General features: G+C 40.1%; 1 non-coding gene across 1 annotated transcript; it reads left to right on the forward strand.

Annotated features, from left to right (window-relative positions):
* Nucleotides 1–10,151: 10,151 nt before the first annotated feature.
* Nucleotides 10,152–10,224, forward strand: Trnal-uag. Its single transcript has one exon. It is a non-coding gene; the product is annotated as a tRNA-Leu (tRNA).
* The last annotated feature ends 1,837 nt before the right edge of the window (nucleotides 10,225–12,061 follow it).

The following is a 12,061-nucleotide window of genomic DNA, read 5'->3' on the forward strand; positions in this document are numbered from 1 at the left end:
GGTACAAACACATGTGAATCTCAGGCTATTGATTGTAGCTATTTTGTATTGATATATGTAGCTATTATTTTACAAAATTACATTTTTACAATCTTTTACTATAAGATCGAGGTATAGTTGCTAAATTGCTTCAATAAACGTGATATTTCCACTGTTGGTACCCCCAAAATAGCGTTTTAACAGCGCCCTCATTTGCTTAAGAATAAAGCCAATTCTGATGGAATGGTTTGGTCTCCGTACATGCCGAGGACAGGTAAATGGTTAATGTATTAATTACAATGTCTGGCCCAAGACCGGTGTGTGAAAAGCTGCAGTTTGTCCTCGGGACCCGACACCTTTCCTGCAAAAGTTGTTTCATTTGACTTGACCAGATAATTGAACTACAAGTGTACGTGACTTTAATCATGCAGGGGACTCGAGAATGTCCATCACAGGTACCTGACCAAGTGGATGTACCAGTGGTTGACTTTTTTTTGAGGTTGCAGAACTAGTAAGATGTTTGTGGAACAGTTAAACCAATTATATAGCCAGGGAACGAAAGAACTACCTAAAACGGGAAAGTCCAGTGGGCAAGGGGTTGCATGCATGTGTACGAAATGGTCAAAAAGAACCTTGAATGATGTAGTCTGGCACGTTCGTTGCGCATGGCGTCTTGATTTAGACTAGGTATAAGACTCGGTTAAGACTGAGCTAATATGGCGAGTTGGTCAGTATGTTGTTTAAGCTAGCAGGAGGTCCAAACATGCTTGGCCAGTTTCTTAGTGTTCATCTCTGATTATTTGGATTGTGACCGATTCAAGGTTGACCTCAATTCATAAATTACGAATGGAAACTGCAGTTCGTCCCAAAGCCTTGCCGTGCTGCCAACGACCAAATTGTTCTTCATCGCACAGTGTGTGACTGATTCCCTGTGGATTCAGCAAATAAGACAACGTATCTGACCCACTATTTTGTTTCTTCGCGTGTCCTCAAAGACAGCGCGCAGAAGCCTCTGATCTTGTGCTATCACAAAATTGGAATAGAAAATGATGAAAATACTGTGAAACGGTCTATTATTGTCAAGCCAAAATGAATAAGAAAAAACAAGTTAGGCCTATGACTATTACGTACGGGGCTGAGATGGTCTCCCACTCCAAACAACGAGAATTTAATTAATTTTGAAACAGCTTGGATGAAAAATAAAAGTGGAAAGGAAATTTCATGAGACGTTAACGTTTGATTCTGCCCACCGAATGTCCTATATCCGCGTGCAACACGACCCACTGATCAGGTTAAAGGACTGGCCATGCAAGGTCTAAGTAAAACGATTACGGTCCGGTTACTGGGCCGGAGGCCGGATGGAGTGCAGTGGCTCATCTTGACCCCGAGATTTCGTCACGGAGCCCCATTAGGTTCACCGACGGTGAGGGTCACCCACGTACATATAGCACCTTAAGGAGATAGATAATGAAGTCTGGTCAGAGAACAACCTCATGCACATTGATGACAGCCAAAAGCACCTTTGTTGGCAACCTCCAATGACAGGAACAGAGATCTAAATGTCTTGCTATAAAAACACCAAATGAAATGCAACATGGATGTATGAATGTACACTTAGACAAACTGTACTTCAATGACACATCATTCTGATGGTTATGAATATGCATGGTTTCCTTTTTCGTTACCTGTCACGTGGTGGCACTCGTGAGAAATGGTGTTGAACAAGTAAATGATAAAATATACTTACACCGGAGGACACATTATTTTACGTAATATAAAAAATACATTGGCTTGTCAATACACACTTAATTACTTTTTTAATCAAGCCAATTCACAGCCCATTGGCAAATATGACGAAGAAAATCAGAACGGTCCCCCCATTGTCTGATTCTACACTGAAAAGAATTATCACGATAACAACATAATTATTGACTCAAATGTCCAATATTTGTACATTAGAAATGTGAAGTCCGACATAGATCTATGCTAAAACACTCTAAAGGAGCAAATACCTGCATGAATGTTTTTTTTTTCACTTTTTATGGAATGAGCTTCAATTTATAACAATTAAGTCGATCCAGGCGCCATTTCTTCTGACAGTATTCAAAAGGAAATTGCGAAAGTGGCGTACCTGAAATTGGTTTAGGCCTTCGATTTATGGACGGTGCTTCACTAGTGATGAAAATATGGTTAGATTTCATGTAAAATGTAAATGTTGGTGAATACATGCAAAACGCCGGAGTCTTACATGCAGGAGGTAATTGATTTATGTCCCTGTATTCGGTATATATTTTTTCTAAGACACAAATGATTAAACATTGCTTCCAGCTTAAAAACAATAAATATGCGACCCCACGCATTAATGTTTTTGGACCATTTGGGAATTCTCGGCCAAATGAATGACCGAAGTCGGGGTAAAACTGGGCCTGACGACAATTACGAAACGCTCCCACGGGAAGACTGTCGTCATCTTCAGAGTCCAACTTACGGGAGTACCGTCGCATGAGAAAAGCAAAAAATCACTTGAACCCGTCCGGCCATAATGATTTTTTTAATATTTTTTTTTATTCATCTGGAGGTCCTTCCCTCAGGCTTTGCACTCTGCCGTGCCGATGCTAATTTCCTCGGCCTGCATGCCCACCAATCCCCATCCAACTGAACACTTTCCTCCCTAATATTTTGCGCGAGTGTACACAAGATGACAGCAATTTATTGATTTCTTGCGATTACAGAGTGTACAGGAATGATTGGTTTGCCAGAAGGAGGGAAGATGATGCGGTCCAGATCGGGGACAGGGCTGCTTCGGTGATTTATGAGATTGAAGGCAAGTCAGAATGCCGTAAACCAGCCTACACCTGAAGCAGATGGCGTCGTGACATTTGCTGCAGCTTAAGGAAGTGCGAAACTATATCGATTGGTCATCATCCTTTCCGTGTATTTACTTTTCTAATGGTGGACTTTTCAAATGTCTGATGCAGCAGGTGAGCCACTCGTTGGTTCTTTCTTCATAAATGCGAATCTGTGTATGTGAATGATTGGTGTAGGGTAGGAGGCCAAGGTTGCACAAGGTTTTACCCAAAGCAGCTTAATTGTTCAATTTAATAGCTCCATTGTCACACTAAACAATCACAATACTGCCATCAGAGCGTATCCTATGATCGTTTCGCAAGATGGCAATTGAATTACTCTCAAATGAACGTCTGGGTTTCAAACACCGGTTTGTTTAGGCCAAAAAAGGTCTCCGGTTTCTGGACTGAGACTATAGCAATAGGCCTACATTTTAAATTGCTATTTGTCATCTCTTTCCCTTCCGACCTGACCTTTGACCTGACTTCATTGTTTATGACGTGTGACCGAGCCTGGACGGACTTTTGAATGAATAGATAAAAACCCGTGTCAGAAATCAGAAATCCCTGTCATTGCAATTAAGCACAAAAATGACTTTTTTTTTCTAAAAGATGGTCGCTATAGAATGTAGCTCTGGGTGCTCTTTTATATCTCCTTGAACACTCTACTAAATATAGGCCTTAAAAAGTCACATCTTACACACTTTTCATCAATTTTTAGAAAACAAAAGGAAATTTGAAAATGATTCTTGCATTACGATTAGTCACAATCAACAGTTACAAACAACCAAAATGCATACACAAAACTGGTACAAAACGAGACGATTTTGGGAATAATTTCGCGTGGGCGCTGGAATATCTTATTGACAAATCTTACTGTAGGCGGACTCCACCTTGAACTTCAGAAAATAATCAAAACCCGTCAAATAAAAATGGAGAAGTCTTTGTTATATGCATCAGATGGCTTCCCTTTGTAATCTATGCATCCATTGACGTGGCCACCGTCCTTTGCCCTTAACGAGGCTCTCGTTGCCCTGACACTGGAGAAATGCGTGGGCGGGAAAATAAAAATAATTCCGCCCAATCATACACTCTGCGAGGAAAGATAAATGGCGAGGAAGGAACGGTGCTGCCAAAAAATAAAACCTTGCTGCATTTCTGCGGTGATGCTTCGGCGCAGCCACCTTCATGCAAACCGGTTGCTATCAAATTTTGAGCGTTAAAAAGATTATAAAATGAATAATGACTTGAGTAATGTCTGGAATAACTCCGCAAGGGGAGGCTCAATTTTCCGACAAGAAGTTTGTAATGCATACCTTTCTTAATAATAACATCAATCGAAGTATAATTTATCCCTGGAGCAAAACCTTAGATATCTCAGCGTCGTATCCAATACGTGTTGATATCCCCTTCTTTTAAGTCGAAAGCACAAGGCCGTGCAAGTTTTTACTATGATACCGAATATTCGTTCATAGAGGTTATTTTACTTTCAACTTGGATACGACAGTCTCATGACATTAACTAATTGCACTTTTATACACAATTACACACGACTGTCCAAACATGCCATGAATAGATTTTTTGGCGACGGTTTTGACTTCTTTTTCCTACTTACGAAATTTCGTCGTAAAACCAAACTCGCTTTTACAATCAATCGATCTTTTTAAGACATGCAAGGCATCTCGATAGTAAGTCATCTACTTTGTAACAGAGGCCAGTTGTTGACAGATTGATTGTTCAAAAATGACGCCAATGTACATTTTATTGCTAAAATCCGCGTTCCACGACGAATTTCCGCGTTCTGATACATTAACTCCGCTATCTTCCAACGATGGCCAAAACACGCAAGGAACGTGTTCGTGCCACCCACGCAAATTGGAAGGGGCTTTTTTATTTTATGTATATACAAGACCACTCTCCCTATTATTTTGCTTTTCTCTGCAAGACGCTTATCAAATATGGCACAAATATGGCACATCAAATATGGCAACATGCCATGGATGGCGGGGAATCAGACCGACATTGGCTATTAAAACAGAGGATTTATCATCCAAAAAATGTGCATTTTGACATTTTAGCGAACGAGCCGAGCGTTATGAAATTACCTAGAAATGTGGCGGTAGCGGCGTGTAGTGCACAAAAAACCACGGGGCAAGACTTAAAAAAGTGTATCGCAGCTCTTCAATAATTCACCAACGGGATTTTAGTCTCTATTATTAATCATTCCATAATTCATCACTGACACTACGAACTGACATCCCGCGTTATGGATACGTAACAATGCATTAGGTCAGGGTGTTGGTTCTTAGCATCAATGATAAATTAATCCGAAATGCGTGGTTTCTTTTCTTTCTTTCTTTTTATCGGCGACGAGTTTTTTTGTCGCCTAATTACTGTAAGAGTACAGGGTGGTTCAAAATAAAGAAAATCCACTTTTCAGCAATGTTCACATAGGCCCCCTATTTACTTAACTTAATTAATTGTTTCTTCACATGGAAGTAGCCCCTTAACCATGCATGGTAAAAAAAAACTTGGTAAAAGTCGCAAAGAATTGTCTTGTCCACGTGTTATTCTAATGTAAATTAGACGACAAAAATGAGAAACCTTGCCAACAAAATGTTTTGACCTGGTAACATAACTTGTATTGTTTGAGGCTGTCCGATTACTCATGTCAGCGTTAAGATCATCTACACAAGGAGCTGTAGGCTTAAGTTCATTGTTGCATAACATTCGATAACAATCAAATCTCACGGTTGTTACCCTTTCAAATTTAAAATGGGCTTTTAGAGCGGCCTTTTCAAATGGTAATGTTCAAGCATACATTGGCACATTTTGTGTTGAGAGTATACCTCAGTAGACAAACAGGTTTTGCACATAAAATGATCCAACTACTAGAGCTCAGATATAAAATAAGCCATTCCAACGATTTTTTCGTCATTTATGTTTCAAGGCCAGTACTTTGATATCTATTAATCAATTTGGGAGGGGGGAATAGGTGAAAACTGCTGTCAAAACAAGATTTCCTTTATTTTGAACCACCCTGTATATCAACGTGGCATAAATATTTTTATTTCCATCGTGTGATTGACTCCTTTTAGCTGTTTACTGCAAAACCTTATTTTCAGGAAATGAAAACCAAGAATATTTATAAATTTAATCCTTTTTGTACGACTCGGGCTCGCATTTACTAAATTGCGTGCCTTCTGAGTACTGCCTTATTAGTATATTAATTCTTCAAATCAAATGCGCCGAAATTTACATTTCGGAAAACGTTTTACACTAAAACGCACTCCACGGGAAAAAACACGTTGAAGTGTTCATTACATGGTACCGACCTGAAGGCATAACTTGGGCTTTCAACTTCTTCAACAACCACTTGTTTGGCCTTTGAAAAATTAACGTTCAAACGCATGCAAAGGTGTTATTAAACGCGTGTTAATCGTGGAATGTATCTCTAGATATATGATTATACTAATGGTTTGCCGAAGTACTTCGGAGAGTAAAAACATCAATTCGCTGACAAGAAGTCCTTTTCAAGGAACGGGTTTGCAAAATTAACGTCAGATATTTTGTAAGGAACCTGTCCGTTCGTGTTAACCTGTGCCCGGTAATGGATTGCCTGCATATCTGATATTATATATAGCAGTTACTTTAGTCACGCCTGTCCCCAAGAACCACGCTGACAATGCAACGTGAGTCCCGAGCCAGAGAAGGGGGGAAAATTATCAATTCCTCCGTCGTTTTTCCATTAGTATTACAGCTCTTTGGGGATTGCTGGTTTGGGACTCGTACATATCCTGAGACGGAAGACTAGACTTCTCTGCCCGGGAGCGAAGTTGGCAATTTGAGCGGGGATATCGGGAAAGTCTTGTCGACTCGGGTTACCAGACCCAGTCTCCGATGAGTACACAGGGATCGATCGATCGGCCTCGCACGGCCGGCCAGGGAACCTGATTGCTGAATTTACCGGCTAAATTTACAGGTGTACCGTTATAGGCAAGCCTAGTCCCGTTACAAAGCTCGAGATTGTGCGCTTCGCCAACGACTGTTCCATGCATCACAGCATAAATCTAGACAAAAAAATCATCCAAATACCGTTAATTGATCTGAATGGATGCTTGCAGTTGTTCATGACAATGTTTCTGTCCGTATTGATTTAGGGGGAACTGATCTGATATTGAACTATTCACAGAACAGTCGCCGGTCAATAGAGTACATTTTCAGAGAAGTCGAGATCCAATCGGGTCAGGTTCAAGCTATTGCATTGGGGGCTTCGAACAAACCTTCAGTGGAAGCTGTATTATGGCCGGAGGGCCTCGCATCTGAATTTCCCTCTCCTCAAGTCAAGAACGGATCCTCTTAAATTTGAGATCGGCTAATGGGTTTGAGTTTCAAAACGGGGGATAACTTTTCTTCTCTCTTTCTGAAGAGAAATGTGCATTGTGATATCTCATTTCAGAACCAAAACAGAAAAAAGAAGGTCCCCTTGCAAAAAAAGACCCACAGTTTGGGGGGGGGGAACTTCAAGGGGCCCTTTTAAACGACCTTTTTCGAACTCCAGGCAGCATTGCAGAAAGATGAAAGAAAGTTAAAAATAACATTAGGGAAAAATATGAATAAGATGGATAACCAAAGCTCAATGCTCAGAGGAAATGCATTCAGAAATGGACAATGAAAACACCTGTCGCTAAAAGAAGTAAGGGTATACTTAAGTAAAGCTAGAGAACAGTCTGAGTTTGATTTATCAAGAAGAAAGTCCGGAATGACCAGTAAAACAAAACAGCTTACGAAAGTGACAGTAAGCAAAACTAGAATTGTTAATTATTCGACAGAGGACAATACAACTGGCTTTTCTGCTTATGTGTTTATTGACAGTTGATTTTTGAAGAAGACCTATGAATTTACTCAACTTGAAACTTGAAAATTCAACCCGAAACTCGAACAGTCAACGCGATATGAGATGTCAACTCAAAATTCGAATTCAACTCGAAACTTAAAAATTCAATTAACCCGAAAAGACTACTGGAAACTAGACAAGTAAGCCCAAACTCAAAAAGTCAACGTGAAATTTCTAAAACTCACTAAAAACTCGAAAAATCAACTCGATACTCAAACAGCCAACTCGAAACTTGAAGTCATCTCGTAACTTGAAAATTCAACTTGAAACTCAAATGCCAACCCGGAACGCGAAACAACTCGAAACTCAAATTCAGTTCAAAACTTGAAAATTCAACCCGAAACTCGAAAAGCCCACTCGAAACTCGAAAAGTCCAACCAAACTCAGAAAAAGTAAATGCGAAACTCAAAAAGCCAAGTCGAAACTCAATTTCAATTTACTAACATGAACTCACCGTAAAGGTGTTTTACAAGGCTAAAATGTGATTTATCTCCGAAAGCCCTGAAGCATAATGTGTGCAAGTGCAAGTTGGCTGTCACATTGGTGATGAGTGACAAATTACTGTCTGGAAAGCACATCCAGGTGACAATTAAGACGGACAAGAATCAAATGACACGTCACCGTTGCGGATGACTGCTTGACCAAAATAGTGTTTGAATGAACCTATTTGCCCGGTTTGGAATGATACCCTAATTGCGAACCACACCGTATTTTCTTTTCTGCCTTGGCCCCCGTGTGACGCAGAATCGCGCCAAGGTATTTTTGTATCAGTATCAATGTCTTTCAGTTTTACATGCGAGTTAAAGGAGAGTCCAAAGTACCATGCAAACCAAATATTTCACGCACTCAAGGCAAACTAATTTTTATGCGAATATTTCAAAGATTGGATATTCAAATCAATGCCAAAAGATTCGGCGATAGCAAAGCGTGCATTAATAATGCCCATTTGGGTAGAGGGGCCTACTATCTGTCTCTTCCATCAGAAAATGGAAAGATAAAATTCATGCAACTTGTCTATTAAAGGACTTACTCGTAAAATGTAAGTGATTTGCTCAAATTTCCTATGAAAAAAATTTGTAATAAAAGTCATGTTAAAAAAAGAAAAAAAATACCGCCCACCTAAAAGTAACCCTGAAAAATTCCGCAGGTAAATACCGAAGGTCTTGAAGACTCTGGACAAGCGATGGATGTATAGGAGACGATAATGCAGGTGTGTGGGCGGTTTGTTCCTGTCGGATACTGCCGGAGTTTGAAAAGGATCGACGGGCTGTAGGGCTTTTTGGAAAATTAGTTGTCCCTTGTCAGCCCTGGGAATCAGTGACGGAGAAAAATGAGCCAACTATCGTCGTTAGCAGCAGCGGTGAGGAAAAGGCGGAGTGTTGCCAACGAAACAAAATAATGTTCGACTGCAGGAATTTTGACTATTCACAACTCAAAATGAGAATGGAAAATTCAGGATTACATTAATTTTAAGGCGACCTTTTCAAAGTACAAACGTAATTCCTAACATTTCATTTCTCACACTTTAAACTTTTTCTTTTGTGGTTTCTCAAGATTTTCTAGCGGTAGGGATAAAGTAAAGTCATTATGAAATTACTTTGAAAAAGGTACGTAAATGGAGCTTCAGATAACAGTCAATTATCGGCAATGAAAATTTGACACGGTAAGAATTCAATGCCAGCAGTGACCATAACCGTAAAATACCACTGGTCGCTTTTAATGTGCTCGACAAATGACCCATTCAATTACGGAGACTTCCCCCTACGATCAATTCGAGTCCCCCAGGTAAACATTTGTCCCATTCGATTCTCCATAATACACAACCAGAATTCTTTTTATACTGCGAAGATTGATACGAGAAGCGGGAATCCCCATGAGGCATCAGTGCCTGGACCCAGCGATTCCGAATGCAAATCGTATGATTTAGGGGGTAATTCGCGCCAATTATACCGCGCTCCAATTTGGTTGTCTGAACACTTAATTGCCCACGATCATGTGCAAATCACCAATGAAATGGGCCTTGTCAGACATGGCTGGGCGACAGGGGACAAAAGCTTTTCTTAATTAGGTTCCTCCGCTCATCATCACTTATGCAGAATGGGCTGGAGTGTAATTCTGATCAAGATGGGCAGTTGCACTTTTATTTTTTACGGAAGCCTGGGATGTAAATACGAGATGTGTGACGAATCTTTGGAGGTCAACGATTGTATCTATTTTCTTTTTGTCTGCTTTTGTACATCTCCAAACGCACAAGACGGGGTAGCTGCTACTTATTTCAGAAGGGTATTTTTTTCCCTTTGATTTCATTGGATGCATATTCTACAACGACGCGAGTTTCCCCTTTTTTTCTTCTAACTTATCATTTTTTGTTTCTAGGCATTTTTGAGTCGTGAAATCTTTTTCATTCGAACCAGCCAACCGATCCCTTTAGCTCGGTGGTCGAGTGGTAAGACATCTGCATTAGAAAGCAGGAGGTCGTGGGTTCGAGTCCCACCCGAGTGATTTTTTCCAAGTTTCACTAGGGAGGTTACACACTGAGTATACAGTGTTTTAAACGTCGGTGAAGGGCAAAACCTATAATTTGATTTATATCACCCCGACGCAAAAAATTCCATCTTATAATAGTGAAATCTTTTGTTGGGTATTACAAGAATATTACAAGTCAAGAGTATTTAATAACGATCAGTCAGTTACAACAAATATATAGTATATAACAAAACGACCATTCTGGTGCACACCATCTTCCCTCAAATCTCAGTCGTTCATAGAGCTGCGACAATCGCCTCAATTTCTGACAAACAAATGCCATGATATTTGGAGCGATGCTTCTACCCTTCATCATTTTACTTTAGGTCTGAACTAGGACTGTATGTTGTTACGTAAAATGTGTCCATAATGAGGGTGATAATATAATTGTCTCAACGACAGCTATGGCTTTGCCTACACGGTGTAAAGGACACCATCAGCGTTAATCGCCGTGTAGTGTCAGTAACTATTTCATCAACATCGTCATCTCGCACAATTTCACTCGCAATTGGAGAAAAGCCATACCGTTCTGATGGCAAACCAGATAAAAATGCAAGAAATTGCTCTACCCTGGCACTTTAATGATGAGAGGTCTGAGCAAGGAAACCAAGGTATGAAATGAGACCTGGCGCCGCCTGCAATACTTCCCCGGTGCAGTGCTGGTGTCGCCAGATCTCGAGTTACACTTTAAATAGTTGCTTTGCCCGTCTGTAAAAATAGACCAGCGTGTTAGCGGGGAGCCTGTGGGTTCATTATCAAAACATATAGGTCCCATCCTCGGGCATTTCGTGCGACACGGAAGAGGGAAAATAAAAGCTGCTCAAGAGTTTTGCAAATGAGGTAATCGATAGCAGATTAAAATAGAACGTCTTCAATTGTACTTTGGAATGTCTGGCATAGTTTTGTGAGACAATTTAAGACCACGCAGCATGGAATGGGGTAGTTGAAGTGTTATCTCATAAAGACTGTCGAACTGATGGCAATTCTGTATTTTCAGCGGAGGCTCCATCTTTTCATTCTGAACTGAGTTAAAGCAAAACAAGCCCTGATCGGCGGCCATGCGAACAGGTGGCTTAGACATTTTGTCAGTTACAGGGCAGACTGGATTAGAAAACAGAAATTTGAAGACAATATTCATTTGCAATGTACCTTTGTCGCATGGTATTTAGCAAGACAATTAAGAAAATAGCACTTATTTCGTTATATCTTTTATACTCTATTATTTTGCATATTTTGTCCATTTTATTTGGCTCTGCATGGGACTTGGCAAAAGTCAAACTGTCAAAGAAGGCCTACCTACATTTTCAAAGCTCGTTTGAGAATGATTTCAAAAGGCTGGCTGACCAGCCGTTTTATCGGCGAATGCCAATCGGGCATATTGAAACCATGATAAAACCATGGTAGACTGGGTACCAGGAAACGGATATGAAGCATAAGGTTTATAGAAGAAGGACTTGGGAGACCAGACATATCAAAACCCCGTCCAAACAAATTCAAATTCAAGTTTGTTAGGGCCTATCCACACCAAAAAGTATAGAAATTCAGCTTCCACTGGCATTTCTAAACAATAACATTGCATAAAACCACAATAAAACCAATATATAGTACAATGTACAATATACACAGATCACTGAACTCACGCAAAAATAAACCAATACAATACAGTAAAAATTGAGAGGACCGTGATACATTGCACAAACAATTCTTAAGTCAACATAGTACACAACAATAAAAAGCCAACATCATACAAATGATATTAAAACGAATTGACGGCCCTTTAGACAGTAGTATGATACACATAAGCGCTCACTAA

Source organism: Patiria miniata, unplaced genomic scaffold (assembly GCF_015706575.1).
Source record: "Patiria miniata isolate m_02_andy unplaced genomic scaffold, ASM1570657v1 HiC_scaffold_5, whole genome shotgun sequence".
NCBI lineage: Eukaryota > Metazoa > Echinodermata > Asteroidea > Valvatida > Asterinidae > Patiria > Patiria miniata.